The following is a 16,986-nucleotide window of genomic DNA, read 5'->3' as shown; positions in this document are numbered from 1 at the left end:
CAGTGGGGAATTTCCTTGAAGGCAGAGTCTCCTGCGTGGCAAGCCAACAAGGTGGCAGATTGGTGCTTGTAGAGTCTCTACAATAGCGGCGAGTGGTGCTTGGATATTCAGTTTTTTAGGGAGTTGGACAGAATTTAAGGTCAATTCAATTTGAATCTCTGTGCATCCAGATTTACAGCACAGTTGGACATATTTTTCATTTGGAGACACAATCCCTAATCTCTGGCTACAGATGTTTTTCTTCAAGAATGGTCAGAGGGATTCATTATGCTTTTCCTTCATTTTCAATGATTTCCAGGTGTCTGACTCAGATTTGCAGACAGTCTGGTAGTCAGGTCATATGATTTAGGAATGCAACTGCCTAAAGTTCTTTGGAGTGGGGTACTGAGGTGTATTGAGGCTTTTCTCGTGGCAAAATATGCTATAGACCTGAATTATATTCTTCTGGGTTGCTCCATGCATTTAGGAATCTGTCCAGCTCCAGCATGCAGTTGGTGGCTAGTAACAATGATACTGGATGATCAGTAATATTCAATCTTTGAAAATCGGCTGAACCACCAAAACTGCAGTCAGGGATTGAGAAGATAAGCAATGTATATTTCAAAGAGTATCTGTACAAAGAGGGGATGGGGAAGCTAAAGAACTGGCAAGGGTAGGCAGTATGTCTTGCTTTTCTGTAATATTTATTTCATGTATTATTCTTGTTTATGCATGGAATAAGTAGATTGCACTTTAGAATTGCCTTTAATGAAGTAGGAGTATGGTCTATTATCAGATTGTTAGTATTGTAATTTGAAGTAGGTTATGTAATGTATTTTGCTTCTTTTAAATTGCACATAGTCAGCACTGGTGGTGGTGGTGACACCATTGTGGGGGAATCAACCATGGTTCTCAATCCTACTGAAGTTGTTGATAGATTACCCGATTCTGCTCCTGGTATTCCTGCAGCTATTTAGTAACCACTATGGGCAGATCAAAAGTCTGGTTGGTCAGAGAAAATTGAATCTGGTGGCTTGGAATATTTCAGGGCTTCCTCAGAAGTGCCACGACGTTTGGAGGCAGCTTTAGGATTAGGATTAGGTCTGGGCGGTGAACTCCGCTCCATTCGTGGATATTTCTGCACTCCGCGTTGCGTGAAGCTCGAGGAGTTCTGAAAAACTCCTCTCTGCGTAGCGGAGTGGAGTTTATGCCTCACTCGCGTTCATCAACGTCGAGTTGGCGAGCGTGAGCGAGGAAACTCAACCTCTCGGTGAGATTTTTCCTTGCTCACAATCATCATCAAGTTGGCGAGTGCAAGCATAGAAAATCAACCTCCCAGCAAGATTTCTCAATGAGGGAGATTGCGTATGCTCGCAACTGCTCACATTGAGAAACCGCCCGCTCGGATTGAGAAAGCTGCCTCTCGAGTAAAAATCTACTCGAGCAGCAGAAAGGAAGCGGCAACCACTTGTGCTGTACATGATGCCGTCCGCGATGATTGCTCACTGCGGACAAGCACTTGGCAGTGAAAATCACTGCAAACTGCCTTTATCTAAAGAAACTCTGCCGCTCGTGGAGCTCCGCATAGTGCAGCAGAGGTTTTTTTGCACTTTGCAAAGTTCCGCGTAGCGGAACTCTGCAAACTCCGCACAGGCTTAATTAGGATACCTTAAAGCTTCCTCAGCCAAAGGCTCACTTAAGTTATTCAAGACAGCATGAAGAGCAGAGAGTGGCGGATGTGTGGAATGAGCTGTAGATCTAGTCTTAACTAATTTAGTAGGTATTTGGATTTTTTTTGCCACACTGGCAGCTGGGCTAAAATCTTACAGGATAATTTGTGGATTTAGGGCAGCCATATCAGCAGGGTCCAAAAAGGTGGATGGTAAGCCAGTTGTTGTACATCTCTTGGTCAATAGGTTGATGAAAGGGGTGAGATATATGAAGCCCCCTAAATCCAGGTATTCAACTATGTGGGATGTCAATCTGATGTTCAATTTGTTTGAAAGCAATATGCTATCTTTTAGGTTACTCTGCTATGTTTGGTGTCCTTTAGGTGGGTGTCTGATGTCAGAGCTTTGGAAGTTTTTTGAGAATGCATTTTCTCTAGATGGTGTGCATCCATATTACAGGGTGTTGAAAGATTATGTGTACTTATGTACTTTTTTGAAGTTTTCCATCGCATCCAAAGTTGTGTGTGGTGAGATGCTTTAAGAAAAATGTGGAGGTAAATAGGGGACTGAGGATGCCAGACCCTCAGTCTCTAATGGCCATCCATAAATAATTTACTCCTGTAACATCAGCAACATTATGCAGGTGGGTTAAGGGGCTAACGGCATTGGCAGGGGTAGACATGGATCACTTTGGTCGTCGTTCAGCAAGAGGAGGGATGGACTCTAAGGCATTTTGGGCTGGGATCAGAATAGAGGATATTCTGAAGTCTGCTGATTGATCTAGGACTGTTAATACTTTTTATTGTAAACCTGGATAACATGCAGCTATGATAGTGGTTGATATGCTTTGAACATGCATAAATGAGCCTCTGTCTAGTAATAAAATCACATTCTCCTAGCCAGCTGTGATGGAGAGTCCTGATTTTATTAAAAACAAGGAGGTGAGTATTATCCCACCACTGTGACTATGCTGATGCAAGAAGTGGATTCTAATGAGTCTTGATTGCTTCTAATGTCAAACTTAATTTTACCAAGCAACAAGATAAGTGGTCAAGAGTTGAAAATGCCTTTATTAAGTTTCTCCTGGCAGTCCCAGCTAGTACCTCAGTTTACAATGGCCATAGTAAGTTAGGCGTTCCATTTATTGCAGACATTATTAAAGCCCAGCCTGCTCTATTATGGCATAGGATTAGGACTTCTACCAGAACTAGTCTTAACCAAGATATAATTAAATACAGCATGAAGCTGGACCAGGCCACTAAGATCGCCTGGTTAAAATACGTAGAAAACTTCATGTATGACCTTGGGCACCCTGACTATTATAAATCCCCAGAATACATAAACTCTGTCTCCAGGAAGGAGTTAAAAAAAATTGTATGACTCATCTGGAGGGAAACAGATTTATTTTAGAAGCAAATAAACCGACAGTAGGACAGCACCAATTGATTTTAATTACCCACACTATACAGCTGTATATACTGTATAATTTAAGTGGGTAAAATAGATATGTTTTGACCCGATTTGGGAACTTTTACCATACAATAGGTTTTCCCAAAATAAATAACTGGTCAAAAGGGATATGCGATAATCAGTTGTTGCAATCATCATTGCACTCGGTTTTGTTTTTCAAATTTGATCAAAAACAAAGAAAGTGGTAGATTCTGCCAATTTTAAGGTCAGGGTGTGGACCCAATGCCAACCGGCCTTTTTTATTTCCGCAAATTGTAGACAACGAATTTTTACTAATGCATTTGGTAAAAAGTATATTGAGAATCAAAAGACTATTAATATGTAAATCTGGCAAGGGCATGGGTTTCTGATACTCTGTGATGGACTTAATACTGGAAGACATTATTTTAATTGTGATATTTTTTGCTTGCCTGTGCTGTACTTCTATAATAAAGTCCTTTTTATGAGATGAACTGTTTTTATTTGTTGTATCTGCTTTTGTGATTGTACTTGTAATAAATCGAATAAAGCTTATTCTGATTATGAGTGGTCAACTTCTGAAAGACACAAGGTTACTGTTATTCAGGTTTTGAATGGACATTTCCAATAAACGATGGACGAAGACAAGAAGAATTGTTTGGATATTTTAGGGTTTTATTTTGTTATTTTTATTACTTAATTGTGTGCACAAACTTTGAGTTATAAAAGCTGATCAACAAAAGAGGTGAGTGTGTGTGAACTCTGCCCTTTATGAACTATGAGTTTAATTGGTTGATTGTCATTTCCTTTTTGAAGGAACTGCCTTATGGGAATTGTAGTTCATTTAATGGCCGTTTAATAAACAGTAAGAAAAGAGACTGCATAGTACTCACCTCCTTGTCTTTAATAAAATAAGTACTCTTCTTCACAGCTGGCTAGGGGAATCTGTAATTCTTGTCTGTTACATTTTGCATATTTTATTCTGTTTCTTTTCTTCCAATTGTTCATTTTGCATGATTTGTGCCTGCCAGAGACAGTTTAGAGTAAAAAATATCTCAAGGAAGTTTGAAAATCTGTGCTGCAGTTGAGAGATATTTTCTGCTTGAATCCGTCTCCAACCTGTACCATGTATGCCCTTTGTATGCTAGGAAAGCCATTGCAAACTATTTTCATACAGACTGCCGGAAGAGGATTTCATGTTACATAATATAGGAGGAATACATTAATCTACTGCCACAACAGTCAATTACATTTCTGGACTCATACCCTTTATGTTGTCAAAGACAAGTGTAAACATGTGTGACTTCCATAGTCTGTGCTCTTTCCTCCCTTATCATGTCAAAGCGGAAGCCCCCTTATACTGAGACAGCACTATAAAGAGCTAGGTTGATCTCTTGATAGAATGCAAAGATTAGTTTAAGCTCAGTAGTGTAACAAGTTATGATGTCCCCCTCCCTCCTCTGCAGCATATGGTGAAGACCTTTGAGGCTCCAGTATCATACCTATATTCATAGGTTTTTGGTTGAATGGGGGACACATAAAGGGTGAGGACCTCCTGCACCACAGAAGCTGCTGGAAGCTGTGTTTTATTTCTGTCCATGCTCTGTAATCCCTTCACTGAACAGCAAGGTTGTAATTTCTGTCAGTTGGTGAGCAGGAGGCATTTGTTGGATTCTTCAGAAATGTCTTGCTACTCAGAGGGAACAAAAAGCTGGAAGCAAGCTAGTACCTGCAGCTCTCGGGCCCCAGGCATTGCCCTGAGGATATATGCCTGAAACTGGAGGAGAATGGAGCCAGCTAGTTGAACATCCCCTGTATCAGTATTCCTTCAGATTTTTGTACCAGCGGATATTTCTGCACTAACTAGTAGTGAGAGAACTGGTTGCTTGAAATGTACTCAGAGAGCTGCCAGGACATGAACTCCAACTGGGAGTGTGTATTTGTTTTCCTGCTACAGGTTAGGGATTGAAAGGAGAGTTTACAAGATAGGGATATTTTTTCCTGTTGAATGGCCCTAGCCCTCCTTCACAGAAATTTAATTGGGAGAGAAGAAACATTGGATTTTTAATTGGCTTAAGTGAACATGCAGTATTTAACTAGCAAAACATTACCTGCCAGGGCACAATATTTTGTACAGATGTATGCGGCGAGTGCTATCGAAGGTCAGAGTAGCGAAAAACAGAACTGCATAGTATTGATTCCAACTTGTACCTCTTTGATCACAGACACTTTTTGCCCCTTTAGTGCACTCCTGTAGGTTCTTTATCATACCTGCTTATTTCCTTTGTCACTATTGTTTTTGTCTTTTCCTTCCTCCTACTTTCTCCCTTTTGTGTTTTTCTCTCTCATGCTCTGGGTTAAAGTCTGTTGAGTAAAAATAAGTACCACACCTGCAACCACCGCTCACATTTAGCAGAGCGAACATGTTTTTTTAGAATGATTGTTGTGCAAGAGATTAAGTCTTCCCACATCAGGGGCACATCTTTCTATAGTGTTGCAGTTACAATGTCATTAGGGCCAGGGATGCAAGTAGGGCACTATATTGCAAATAAAATTAGTTTTTTACAAGCAAGCAAGGGCATGGGGGTCCGATTTGTACCCTTTACACATCTCTAGGTAAACTAGCTCTATGATCAAACAACAGAACTGTTTTCCTCAAAGTTGTATTTGGCCAGTGGCAGAGGCATGGCACTTATAATGGGTTGGGCCGATCAAAAGCTGGGCACGATTCACAATACTTTCTGCACTTTAAAAGCCTTTAAGATGTGCAAAAGATCTGTGCCATAGGAGTTTGGTTTAGAACAATGGAATCATGTGCAACAGCCATTTACACCAGCAGATATGTAGCCTGACACAGGAAAATACTGCAGATAATTCACAGAGAAAATTCCCATTCATCTAAAATCAGTGAATTATGAGGAATACATAACCATTTAATAGAGAAAGGTAAGGAATACCCTTATTTGGCTTCACAGTTTTTAGTAAAAATTATATCCAGGGTAAGGTAAAAAAATAGTGGTTTATGTGTCTCATTGAGATTGAGATTATTCAATATGCTATGTGGGAGAAGAGCAATTGGTAACTCTTTAATGACATTTAAAATAAAAATTCATGCAATTTTGTTGTATGAAAATCACAGCATCTGCAGGCACATTAATAGGTATTTGAGCACTGTAGACAAAAAAACAGTAGAGTAATACCTGTATGTGAAGGAGGAAATGAGGATAGAATCTGCCTCGAATTGTAGGCACCTGGACACCTAGCTTGCCACTTGCCTGTGGCCTCCAGTTCCTGCTTGTCCGAGACTAAGCCAGTGACACCTCACGCCCATTGGGCTAAGTTAGCGCGGTATAAGACACAATTCATTCATTCATTCACCTCAGCTGCCCAGGTTGTCCCGCTGGGGTTTTCCCAACCGGGTTTTCCCTCATCACAGTTCTTTCCATCAACAGAAGCCCTGCCCACCTCAGGACCTACTTAATGCAGGGTGCAGCAGGCACACCGTTGGCGGTCCGAAGGCACGCCAAAGGGAAGCCCATCTGCGCTCATACGTAACTTGACTACGCCCACTGCCATGACCCCTGGCCCTCCCACCGCCCCCCCCAAAGATACACCATCACCGAGCTCTACATCCTCGATAATGTACGCCGCAACAAACACTGGCACCGTGCAGACCCACGCTCCATGGTTAGACCTGTCACCTGCACCCACTGCTACCCTACTTACCAGTGCACAGACACCGGCCCACAAAACAGCCTCGCCCCAAACACAGCAAAGTCATCACCTAAACAAAAACACCTTCTCAACACACACTCACTATGTAAGCATTCCACTGAATTATGGCACATTATCGCCACCCTCACACCTGAAATAATCATCCTCACAGAGACCTGGCTCAACTCCACATCTGCCCCAAACATTGCTACATCGATCAATCCCAAATGGATATAAAATCACTCACCAGGACTGTACCATAAAGCCGGGAGAAGGAACAGCCATCATCCACAAAGAGACTATACAGTGCTCCGCCACCGACAACACCACCTCTGCATGGAACATCTCAACTTCAAGCTCCACATGGATGACAACCATCTGAGGCACAGTCGCATACAGCTTCTGCAACACCATTGCAGAATTCATTGTGCCCCTAGCCTTAGACTTCAAGGACTACATGTTCCTCAGTGACCCACATTTCCACATCACCAACCCTAATGACAAAAACACTGCACACCTCCTAGACAAAATGAGCAGCCTCTGATTGATCCAGATTATCCATGACCCTACACACACTACAGGACACATGCTGGACCCAATTTTCACTTCCACTAACTGAGTCAAATACAGCCATGTCACAAAACTCACATAGACCAATCACTCCATTGTCCACTTCATCATCTCCAGCCGCCACTTTGCCACCCCAAGATAACCAACATCACCCACCAGATGTGGAACAAAATCTCAGAGACCAGCTGGACAAGGACCTCCAACCTTGCTACCTCCACCAACCTTGAACAGGGAGTCAAAAACTTCAATGCCTGGATCACCAATTGTGCAGACAGCATTGTCCCCAACAAGATCGATATCCAGAGAAATTCCTCCAAAAAGGCCAGCTGGTACACCCAAGTACACAGAATAGTGAAAAAGGGCAGCAAACGGTTGGGAAAGGAAGATGGAGTGCCAGTAAGGACACCTCTGACAGGCCAGCCTTCAAGAGCTCCCTCAACGTCTACCACTGTCTGCTGAGGGCAACAAAGAAGACAGCCCTTGCCACATGCATCAAAACTAGTGCCAACAACACATAGGAACTTTTCAACATCATTAAGGAATTCTCCAACCCGGCTGGCAGCGAAAACAACATGATACCCACACAGGAGCTGTGTGACAACCTTACCATATACAGAAACTTCAAACCCCAGCCCACACCTATGGACTTCCTCAACAGATACACCATCATTGTAACTGACACAAACCACACACTGATCACCTGGTACCTCCTTTCCTCCCAGAACACCACATCCACCATGAAATCCATGCACTCTGGAGCTCCCAAAGACCCATACCTGCACTACATCTTCAACCTCGGAAACCAAACGATCAGCCAGGAACTCACCACCCTACTGAACACCTCTGTCACCACCGCAAAATGTCCAGATGCCTGGAAACCTGCTGAAGTCAAGCCATTGCTCAAAAAACCCTCTGACAACCATACCGAACTCAAAAACTAAAGGCCAATGTCCCTGCTCCCATTCCTAGTGAATGTACTGGAAAAGATCATCAGCAATCAACTAATCACGCACCTGGAGCAGAACCAGTGACTCACGCCTCCCAATCCAGATTCCACAGCAAACACAGCACCTGATTACAGCCACTGATGACATTCAAACCCTTCTTGACTGAGGATAAACAGCAGCTTTGATCCTCCTCAACCTCTTGGCAGCCATTCACTCTGTTTCCCACCACACGCTGGTCGAAATACTCCACTACATCGGCATCCAAGGGGTCCCACTCAGATGAATCACCTTCTTCCTCACCAGAAGAACCCAGAGGATCCACCTCCTACCTCCCACTGTTCACCTCTGAAACCAAGGAAATCACCTGCGGTGTTCCCCACGGTTCATTTCTCAGCCACACACTCTTCAACACATATATGATCCAGTTGGCCAACATCGTCAGATCCCATGGTCTAAACATAATTTCCTACGCAGACGACACCCAACTCTTCCTCTCATTCACTGATGATACCACCAGAATCAACTTCCACAGATGCATGATAAACATCACAGACTGAATGAAGAACAACTGTCTGCAGCTGTACACACACAAAATGGAAATATTGATCTTTAGCAACAGCAGTAACACATCTAACTTTTCCTGGTGGCCAGCAGACCTAGAACCCACAACTACTCCCTCCGACCATGCCAGAAACCTCTAAATTATCATTGGCAACAAGCTCACCATGAAATCAAAGATCAATGCTGTCTCCTTATTCCTGCTTCTGCTCTCTGCATATGCTACGTGAGATTTTAAAATTCCTGCCCCTACACACGACGCACAGTGACACAGACCATCATCACCAGCTGACTAGACTATGGCAACACCCTCTATGTAGGAATCGCCGCCCACCTCCTACAGAGAATTCAGACCATACAGAAAGCCGCAGCCAGACTCATCCTCGGCCATCCTCAATGAACACACATCACACCCCATCTCTGCACCTCAACTGGCTTCCCGTAGAGCAGATATGCCAATTTAAGCTGCTGACGCACTCACACAAGGATCTACACAACCAAGGGCCTGCATACATTAACCACCACCTGAAATTCCACCAACCAGCAAGAAGACTAGGCACTGCCTTCCTTTCAATTGCCCATACTCCCTGCATCTATTGAAGCAGAAGTGGCGGACGCTCCTTCTCCCACAGTGCAGCAAAGACCTCGAACATGTTCCCCACGCACCCCATGGACCGTCACTTTACATCCGGAATTTGGAATTGCCTTCAAGCTTCAGGGACCTGCAAGCGCCTGGCTACCCTATCGGGTGATTAGCCACGCTTTATAAATACCGATTGATTGATTGAACTGAATAAGCCTTCAGTTTTACTTTGGGTCAATACACAACTCTAGGATTGGGGGCATATTTACTATTTTTTCATGCAATGCAGGGAAGCAACCAGTTTGCAGCACTGCATTGCACCAGGGGGGAACACTGAATGACATGCTGCTAATCTGATATCCTGCAATGGTGCTTGAATTAAGCTGCCTTCTTCAATGCACAGTTTTGTGCCAAGGTACAGAGCTGAGTGGGCTGTGTCTAGCTTTGGACTTGTACTGAAAGTACATTACCCTTCCAGTACCAACTCCTGGGTCTATACACATTTCAGAAGACATGCAATGCAAGGGGGTTTCTGAGAAATGAAAATATTTCCCATTACTAACACCCATTTCAAGGATGCATTGTTTTTTACCCGCATGCGCGCTAGCGGGTTTTCCCCCTGCACGCTGAAATTTGAAAATCGCGGCTTTCGTGACAAAGCCAGCTCGTCATGCGCGCAGCGCAGGTAACGCCCATGACAAGCTGGCTTTGTCATCCGCATCGAAGGGGTTAATGCAAACTTAGTAGATCAGGCTTTGCTGGTGTTTGTCTTGATCTATCCAAGTATAGGCACTGTGATGCAAAGCGATGCAAAGCAACACAAATTGATATCTATGTAGAAAAAAGGGCACCTTTCCAGTACAAAATATCAATGTGCCTCTTAGCATCACTATGGGAAAGTGCAAATCCTTACAAGTTATCCTTATAGTTGGTAGGTCTTCCAATTTAAAAATTACTTAAACTTGGAACCATTGATTGTCAGTATCTCTTGGTGTTCAGAGGAGGGTATTTTAAATATGTGGGATATGTTCCTACTATGCCCCTGCTTAATTACTAAGGAAGGTTCAGAGTTTGACCTTGTCATAATTTCAGACTTTAAAGGGGAAGGATGGTTTTTAGGATGTCAGAGAGCGGGCGCACTGCCAGTATAGAAGCACTGTAGGAACAATAGAGTGTGGTGCAACTGGGCGAGTGGATAACCATATAACCACTCAAGGAGAAGCGAGCAAGCTCACCAATCCACAATAACACTAAACAGCAAGCCCTATGCACACACTTGACGAGTAGAAAACGGAAACAGTGTCCTGATGTAAGAATTCAAAATTGCAGAGAAACAACAGTAATGTGCAATTAAATATATATAAGTGATTGAATGTCAATAAAGAAGTCTTGGTCTCCTTGCTTTATTCCAACACAGCATGTGAACAACCAGCCGACACGTGTTTCATCGCATCTTGCGAATCTTCAGGGCTCCATTGGTTGTGTATTGGACCGTATGGCCACTCTTCCGGTGATACTTCCGACCCGGAAGGGCCCAAGACCATCCAAACGTTGTTGGGAAATGAGGTTTATTCGCTTGTAAGCGTAGTGCGCTTGTTATGGGTTGCCCGGGGGAAGGCGTACTTCTCGATCACTTTGTGTCTTAAATTTCGATGTATCTCGATTATTGGGAATGATTCCGTAGCCGTGTTCGCACTTCGAACGAGGAGACCCGGGAGAAGAGGGAAGCAACAAGACGCCTACAGACACCAAGTCCGGAACAGGCTACGGAATCATTCCCAATAATCGAGATACATCGAAATTTAAGACACAAAGTGATCGAGAAGTACGCCTTCCCCCGGGCAACCCATAACAAGCGCACTACGCTTACAAGCGAATAAACCTCATTTCCCAACAACGTTTGGATGGTCTTGGGCCCTTCCGGGTCGGAAGTATCACCGGAAGAGTGGCCATACGGTCCAATACACAACCAATGGAGCCCTGAAGATTCGCAAGATGCGATGAAACACGTGTCGGCTGGTTGTTCACATGCTGTGTTGGAATAAAGCAAGGAGACCAAGACTTCTTTATTGACATTCAATCACTTATATATATTTAATTGCACATTACTGTTGTTTCTCTGCAATTTTGAATTCTTACATCAGGACACTGTTTCCGTTTTCTACTCGTCAAGTGTGTGCATAGGGCTTGCTGTATAATTTCAGACTTTGCTTGGCAACATTCTTTCTTCAATTTCTTCCTTCTTGAGCTTCAAATACATTTTCTTTGGTAGGATCCTGTATCTCCCATGATTTCTCCTACCTCCTACCTCGATCTGGTGAAATTCACTTCTTCCTGTTCCATTGATAGTAATCCATTTCCCTATTGATGAAGACTGATATGGTCTTACTAAAGGGTACACACATTATGTCAGTAGCGCCACTCTCATCATTTAAAGTGTTTTGCCACCAATATAATGACTTCATCAGTTCAAAAATGTTCGAGCAGGTAGGGAAAATAGGGCCAGGCAATAGGACGCATCAGTTAGAAATGGCTGAAAACAGTTATCAGACATGAAAATAATTTTGGAATAGGAAAGTTTTGACGTTTTTACAGGAAGGTCAGAGAGAGGGAAGGATACGAATGACCGAAAGCTGCAGCCTTGTAACAATGAACTTCATTGAATATTTCTTTAGTTCAGAATGTTACAGCTTCTACCCTCAAGGAAGCTTCTATGCACACACTGTAGTTACCAGAGGAGGATAGCATGCAGGCTATCTTCAGGGGGCTGGGGGCCAGGGAATCGAGAGTGTAGAGAGTTACACAGGCTTGTCTGATATAGAATCTGTACTCCTGATAGACCCAATGTAGTAACTTGAGAATTGGGGTAACGTGGTTCAGTTATCTTGAATCTTTGTTGAGTCTGGCATCAGAGTGAAGGACAGCTTCTAGAGGACACAAGTTTCATAGGGAAGAAAGAGCTCATTTTATATTATATAATGAAATACACATTATGTAATTTGTTGCTCGGATAACAAATTGTGGTTCCTGTAATTCAACAAAGGGCATTAATTCAAAGAAAATAATATGTCAACATTTTTACCCTAAGAAGGTAGTTAAGTGCAATTGGTATTTATCGGAACAAAGACAAGTCATTTGATAGGTAGCACCAGATAGTTGAAAGAGAAATGGGAAGACTCTAGTTTGTTCATTTTATATTAAACATTGTGTGAAAGAGTCCTCAGGGCACAAAAAAAGTGTATCTTTTTTTCCCTTGATCCTGTGGAAAACACAGTGTTCTTCTGCAGGCAGTGGAGGAAAAAAAAGAAACCCGGGCTGACAGACACCAGAAACTTCCCACCTCCACACTGTGATTAGCTCTGCAGTGAAAGTTTAGGATCCATGTATACCTCATAAACCCATGCCACGCCATGTTATGAAGGACAGGATAATCCTTTTGAATATGAGCAAAACACCATGAATAAAAATTGATTTACTTTAGAAAAACAAACACGAGATAGGTTGAATGCTTAGAATAATTGTTCAGGCAGCATTAAAATACATTGTTTTTTGCACTCTACCATTACAGATACAGATCAACCTTATGCAACTTTGGACCTGGGCCAGCTCTAAGATGAACAGTCCACATTGACATGCCATGCCACAGCCCCTCTCAACAGGTAGCCCAGCAACCTCAGCCATATTTTGCCTTGTTGGATGTCTTGTAGGGCATCTTGATTGGAAAAACTAGAAAGTAGTGGTGTAATTGTTTGCACTAATCTCAGCTGTGAGAAATTATTTGAGCTAACATTCCATTCAATGTGTTTTCACATTGTGGCTCAACTGACAGGTACCTACCTTGGTCCTTAGAGACAGACCAGCCAAACCTTTAGACTTCACCATCTCTGAACAGAAAAACAAGCCGTCCTGCACCAGTTTAAGTCCCATGTTACAGAGAGCAAGGACTGCACATCTGGGCATATCATTTGAATTTATGTTGCCTCATTTAGAAAAGCAATATAAATGATGAGTAATTGAGTGGACTGCATTCCAGTCCAGGGTTGGACTTGCCTAAAGGTCAATCAGGCAGTGCCCCATGGACTTGTCTGATATATCAGAATGTGGGCTGTTTTTTCAGTTTTTGTGCCTGGATTATGACCAGGTGGACCGGGTTTTACTGTTGATTTCCCTTATATTACCATAAATTACCTGCAACAAACATACATGCAGTCTCCCATGCCTTGCAATATTTCCATACAGCTTGTCTTTACAAGTTCAAAGTGTCCTGTTTTTGGGGAGGGGTGGCTTGGCACCAACTGGGATGGCCACATTCTTCGGAGCTCCGTGACGACATGGCAGGGGCACAAACCTCATTTCCTTACCGTATTCTGCCTTGAGAACCCCTGCTACTGCACTAGGTTGGAATGGCAGTTTCTTTTCTTGCCTTCTTGCTTCAAGAATTTACAATATGCAACAGCGCGCCAAGCGGTGAGTCACGTCTGCCATTTTATGATTCAATAACTTACTCACACTACAGGCCCTCCTGCTAGCTGGCCGCTTCTGCATTAACTTTCCTGAGAGATTTTATCAGCAACTCTTTCAATTTCACTTTGTGCCCCTTATTCTCCTATTATGTTACTCTCTGCAATGCTTTAAAGGACATTTTTACAATTAGGAGCCCTGACCAATAACTTTTTTTTTAAAACATTTTTATTTGAGCAGAATTAAAAGAGAAGCACGCAAAAGTAAATTAAAGATAAAAAAATCAATATACCGATACAATTCATTCAATGCCATCCTTTTCATTAGAGAAAGAAAAAGTAATCATCACACATATTTATGTACTAGAAAGAGATCATAACATATCAGCTAAAGTGCATGTGCTAAAGTGCCATATATTCGACAGATATGTTTCCTTTAGAGATCCTTTTCCATTTAATCAAAATACAGTTAATCCTAAACAGTCCTATTAGCTAAAAGGGGAATGTAAACATCAGAAATATTGTCTAATTGAGAAAAGGTCATTACATATTTAACTAAAGTGCAAGTGCTAAAGTACGATAGAGTCAACGGAATTGTTATCCCTATGAATCGTTTTTCCTTAAAACAAAATTCAATTCATACTATACAATAGTTCTCTCTAAGTCGAAGATATAATCATCACTAATAATATGTGTAAAAGAAAGAACATTTCGTACAAACTGAAGTGCAAGTGCTAAAACTGGCATTGACCGAGCAGGCATAATATCCCTGGAAATCCTTTTTCATTATATACAGAATATAATTCATACAGAACAATCCTTTTCATCAATAAGAAGATGAAAGAATCACAGATAATATGTATTTGAAAAAAGGTCATTTCATAACAACTAAAGTGCAAGTGCTAAAGAGCAATAAAATCAACAGATATATTACCCCTAGACAACCTTTTCCATTTGATCGATATTCAGTTCATACTCAACCAATCGTATAAAACAATCCCTTTCTGAAAGGAGAGAAAATAATCTTAACAATTGATATCTCTAAGACACAAATCATTCCATATACACATAAGGTCTAGTGCTAAAGTGCTACAAATCCAACAGGAGTGTTAGCCCTGGATATCCCTTTCCATTTGATCCAAATATTTCCAGACTGAGATACATTTTCTAATAGCTCCGACCCTTTTCGCATACGCTTCTTCGAAGATTCTTACTCATTTCATTTTATTATACCATTCGGGAAATGTTGGGGCTTTCGTTGTTTTCCAGTTCTGGAGGATCAACGAGTGTGCCACCAAGAAAGAGATTGAAAAAAACATTTCCTCCTCTTGTTAAGCTCTGTTTTGATAAACCAAACAATGCCACCTCCGGCTCAAGTTGTATATTGCCCCAGAGGGCACGCCTGAGCTCAGCACACATTTTCACCCAGAGCTGGCTCCGCTTGGAGCATGTGCAAGCAACATGTAACCAGCCGCCCTCACTAACCTGCTGGCACCGAAAACACTTATTTTCAACCTCTGGATACATTTTATACGAATCGTATGGGGTATAGTAGCCCGTTCTTCGAGACAAAAATTCTCAATCCCTTGTTGCCATGTAGGCAATTAATTTGCCACTCTCTAAGGCTGCAAGACAATTTGTGTTTTATGTTTTCCAGAAAATTGGTCCCCTTGATTTCGAAAAACTCAGTACCAATTCCCTCCCTACACCTCGCAGTTTAGTTCTGAACACAGCGGCAAGGACCGAAGGGGTACCTATATTTCCTATGGGTATATATTTATTTTACAGTAATTTAACCTGGAGGAAGCTTAAAAAGAGCACCCTGATCTCCATACCGCATCTACCCGGAACTTCCTCCCAGTTAATAAATCTACCTCCTATTAAAAAGTGGCTTAACTCTTTAAAACCTTTTGATTCCCAAAGTTTAACATGACTATTGAGGATGGAAAGGCCCAAGCGTCTGACCTCTGTTAAGCTCAGATATCCAAATCCCGTAGACTGGGCCTTTTGAGAATACAATTTCTGAAGTCTTTTAGAGAATGCTTGGAGCATCTTGTATTGTACTTTTTTTAGGAAGTGTTGATGTTTTTAAGAAGACCAGAAGCTGAGTTCCGGCTTCATGGACCATCTTACTGAGAAAGAAGCTATCCAATGATCCCCTATTGTCAAGCAGGGCACTACGATATCCATAAACGCTGCTTCAGGTATACACCTGTTACAACGCATTTTTTACAACGCACTACCACTACAACGCAGGCCTTACAACGCATACCATTACAACGCATTGCGCTGGGGGGCGCTCTAGGATAGGGAATACGTATAATTTACTATCCAACACCTTCCCTAGGGTCCACAGGGACTGGAGTTAGAATAGTAAATTATACTTACCACTATCCAGCACCTCAAAGCGCTATGCGTTGTAACGGTATGCGTTGTAAATACCTCGTTGTAATGGTATGCGGAGTAAATGTATGCGTTGTAACGTCATACATCCGCTGCTTCATAATAGGTACGAATATGGGGAGTGCCAACTCACCCCAGCTAGTGTCAAGTTGATGGATTGATAGTTTTACCCTTGATGCTTTTTTGTCCCAGTGGTCTTTAAAGAATCCTCAATAGTTAGTTTTGTTAAGAAGGGCAAAAGTCCTCGGGAGGTTGCCTCTTATAGGCCAATCAGCCTCCTTAATGCAGATTATAAACTACTGATGAAAATATGGACCAATCGATTTACCTCAGTGGCACAATATGCAATACACACAGCTCAATCTGGTTTTATAGCAGGCTGGTCAATGTCGTCAAACACTAGTTACTTAATTCAAGCAATTGACTATTTTAATACCCACCAAACTTCCGCAATAATAATGATCGTCAATGCCTAGAACGCATTCGACCTTGTGAATTGGGGTGCATTTTTCTATGGCCTTGAAAGGTTTGGGTTTCCGGCGCAAATAATCACTATGCTCCAGAATTTATACCAAGGATCCCTGCTCAGATCAGGATAAATTTAAATCAGCAGAGATAATGGATATTAGACGCAGGACCCGGCAGGGGTGTCCCTTGTCACCATGTGTATTTAT

Source organism: Lissotriton vulgaris, chromosome 12 (genome assembly GCF_964263255.1).
Source record: "Lissotriton vulgaris chromosome 12, aLisVul1.2, whole genome shotgun sequence".
Taxonomy (NCBI): domain Eukaryota; kingdom Metazoa; phylum Chordata; class Amphibia; order Caudata; family Salamandridae; genus Lissotriton; species Lissotriton vulgaris.
This window is presented reverse-complemented; position numbering follows the sequence as displayed.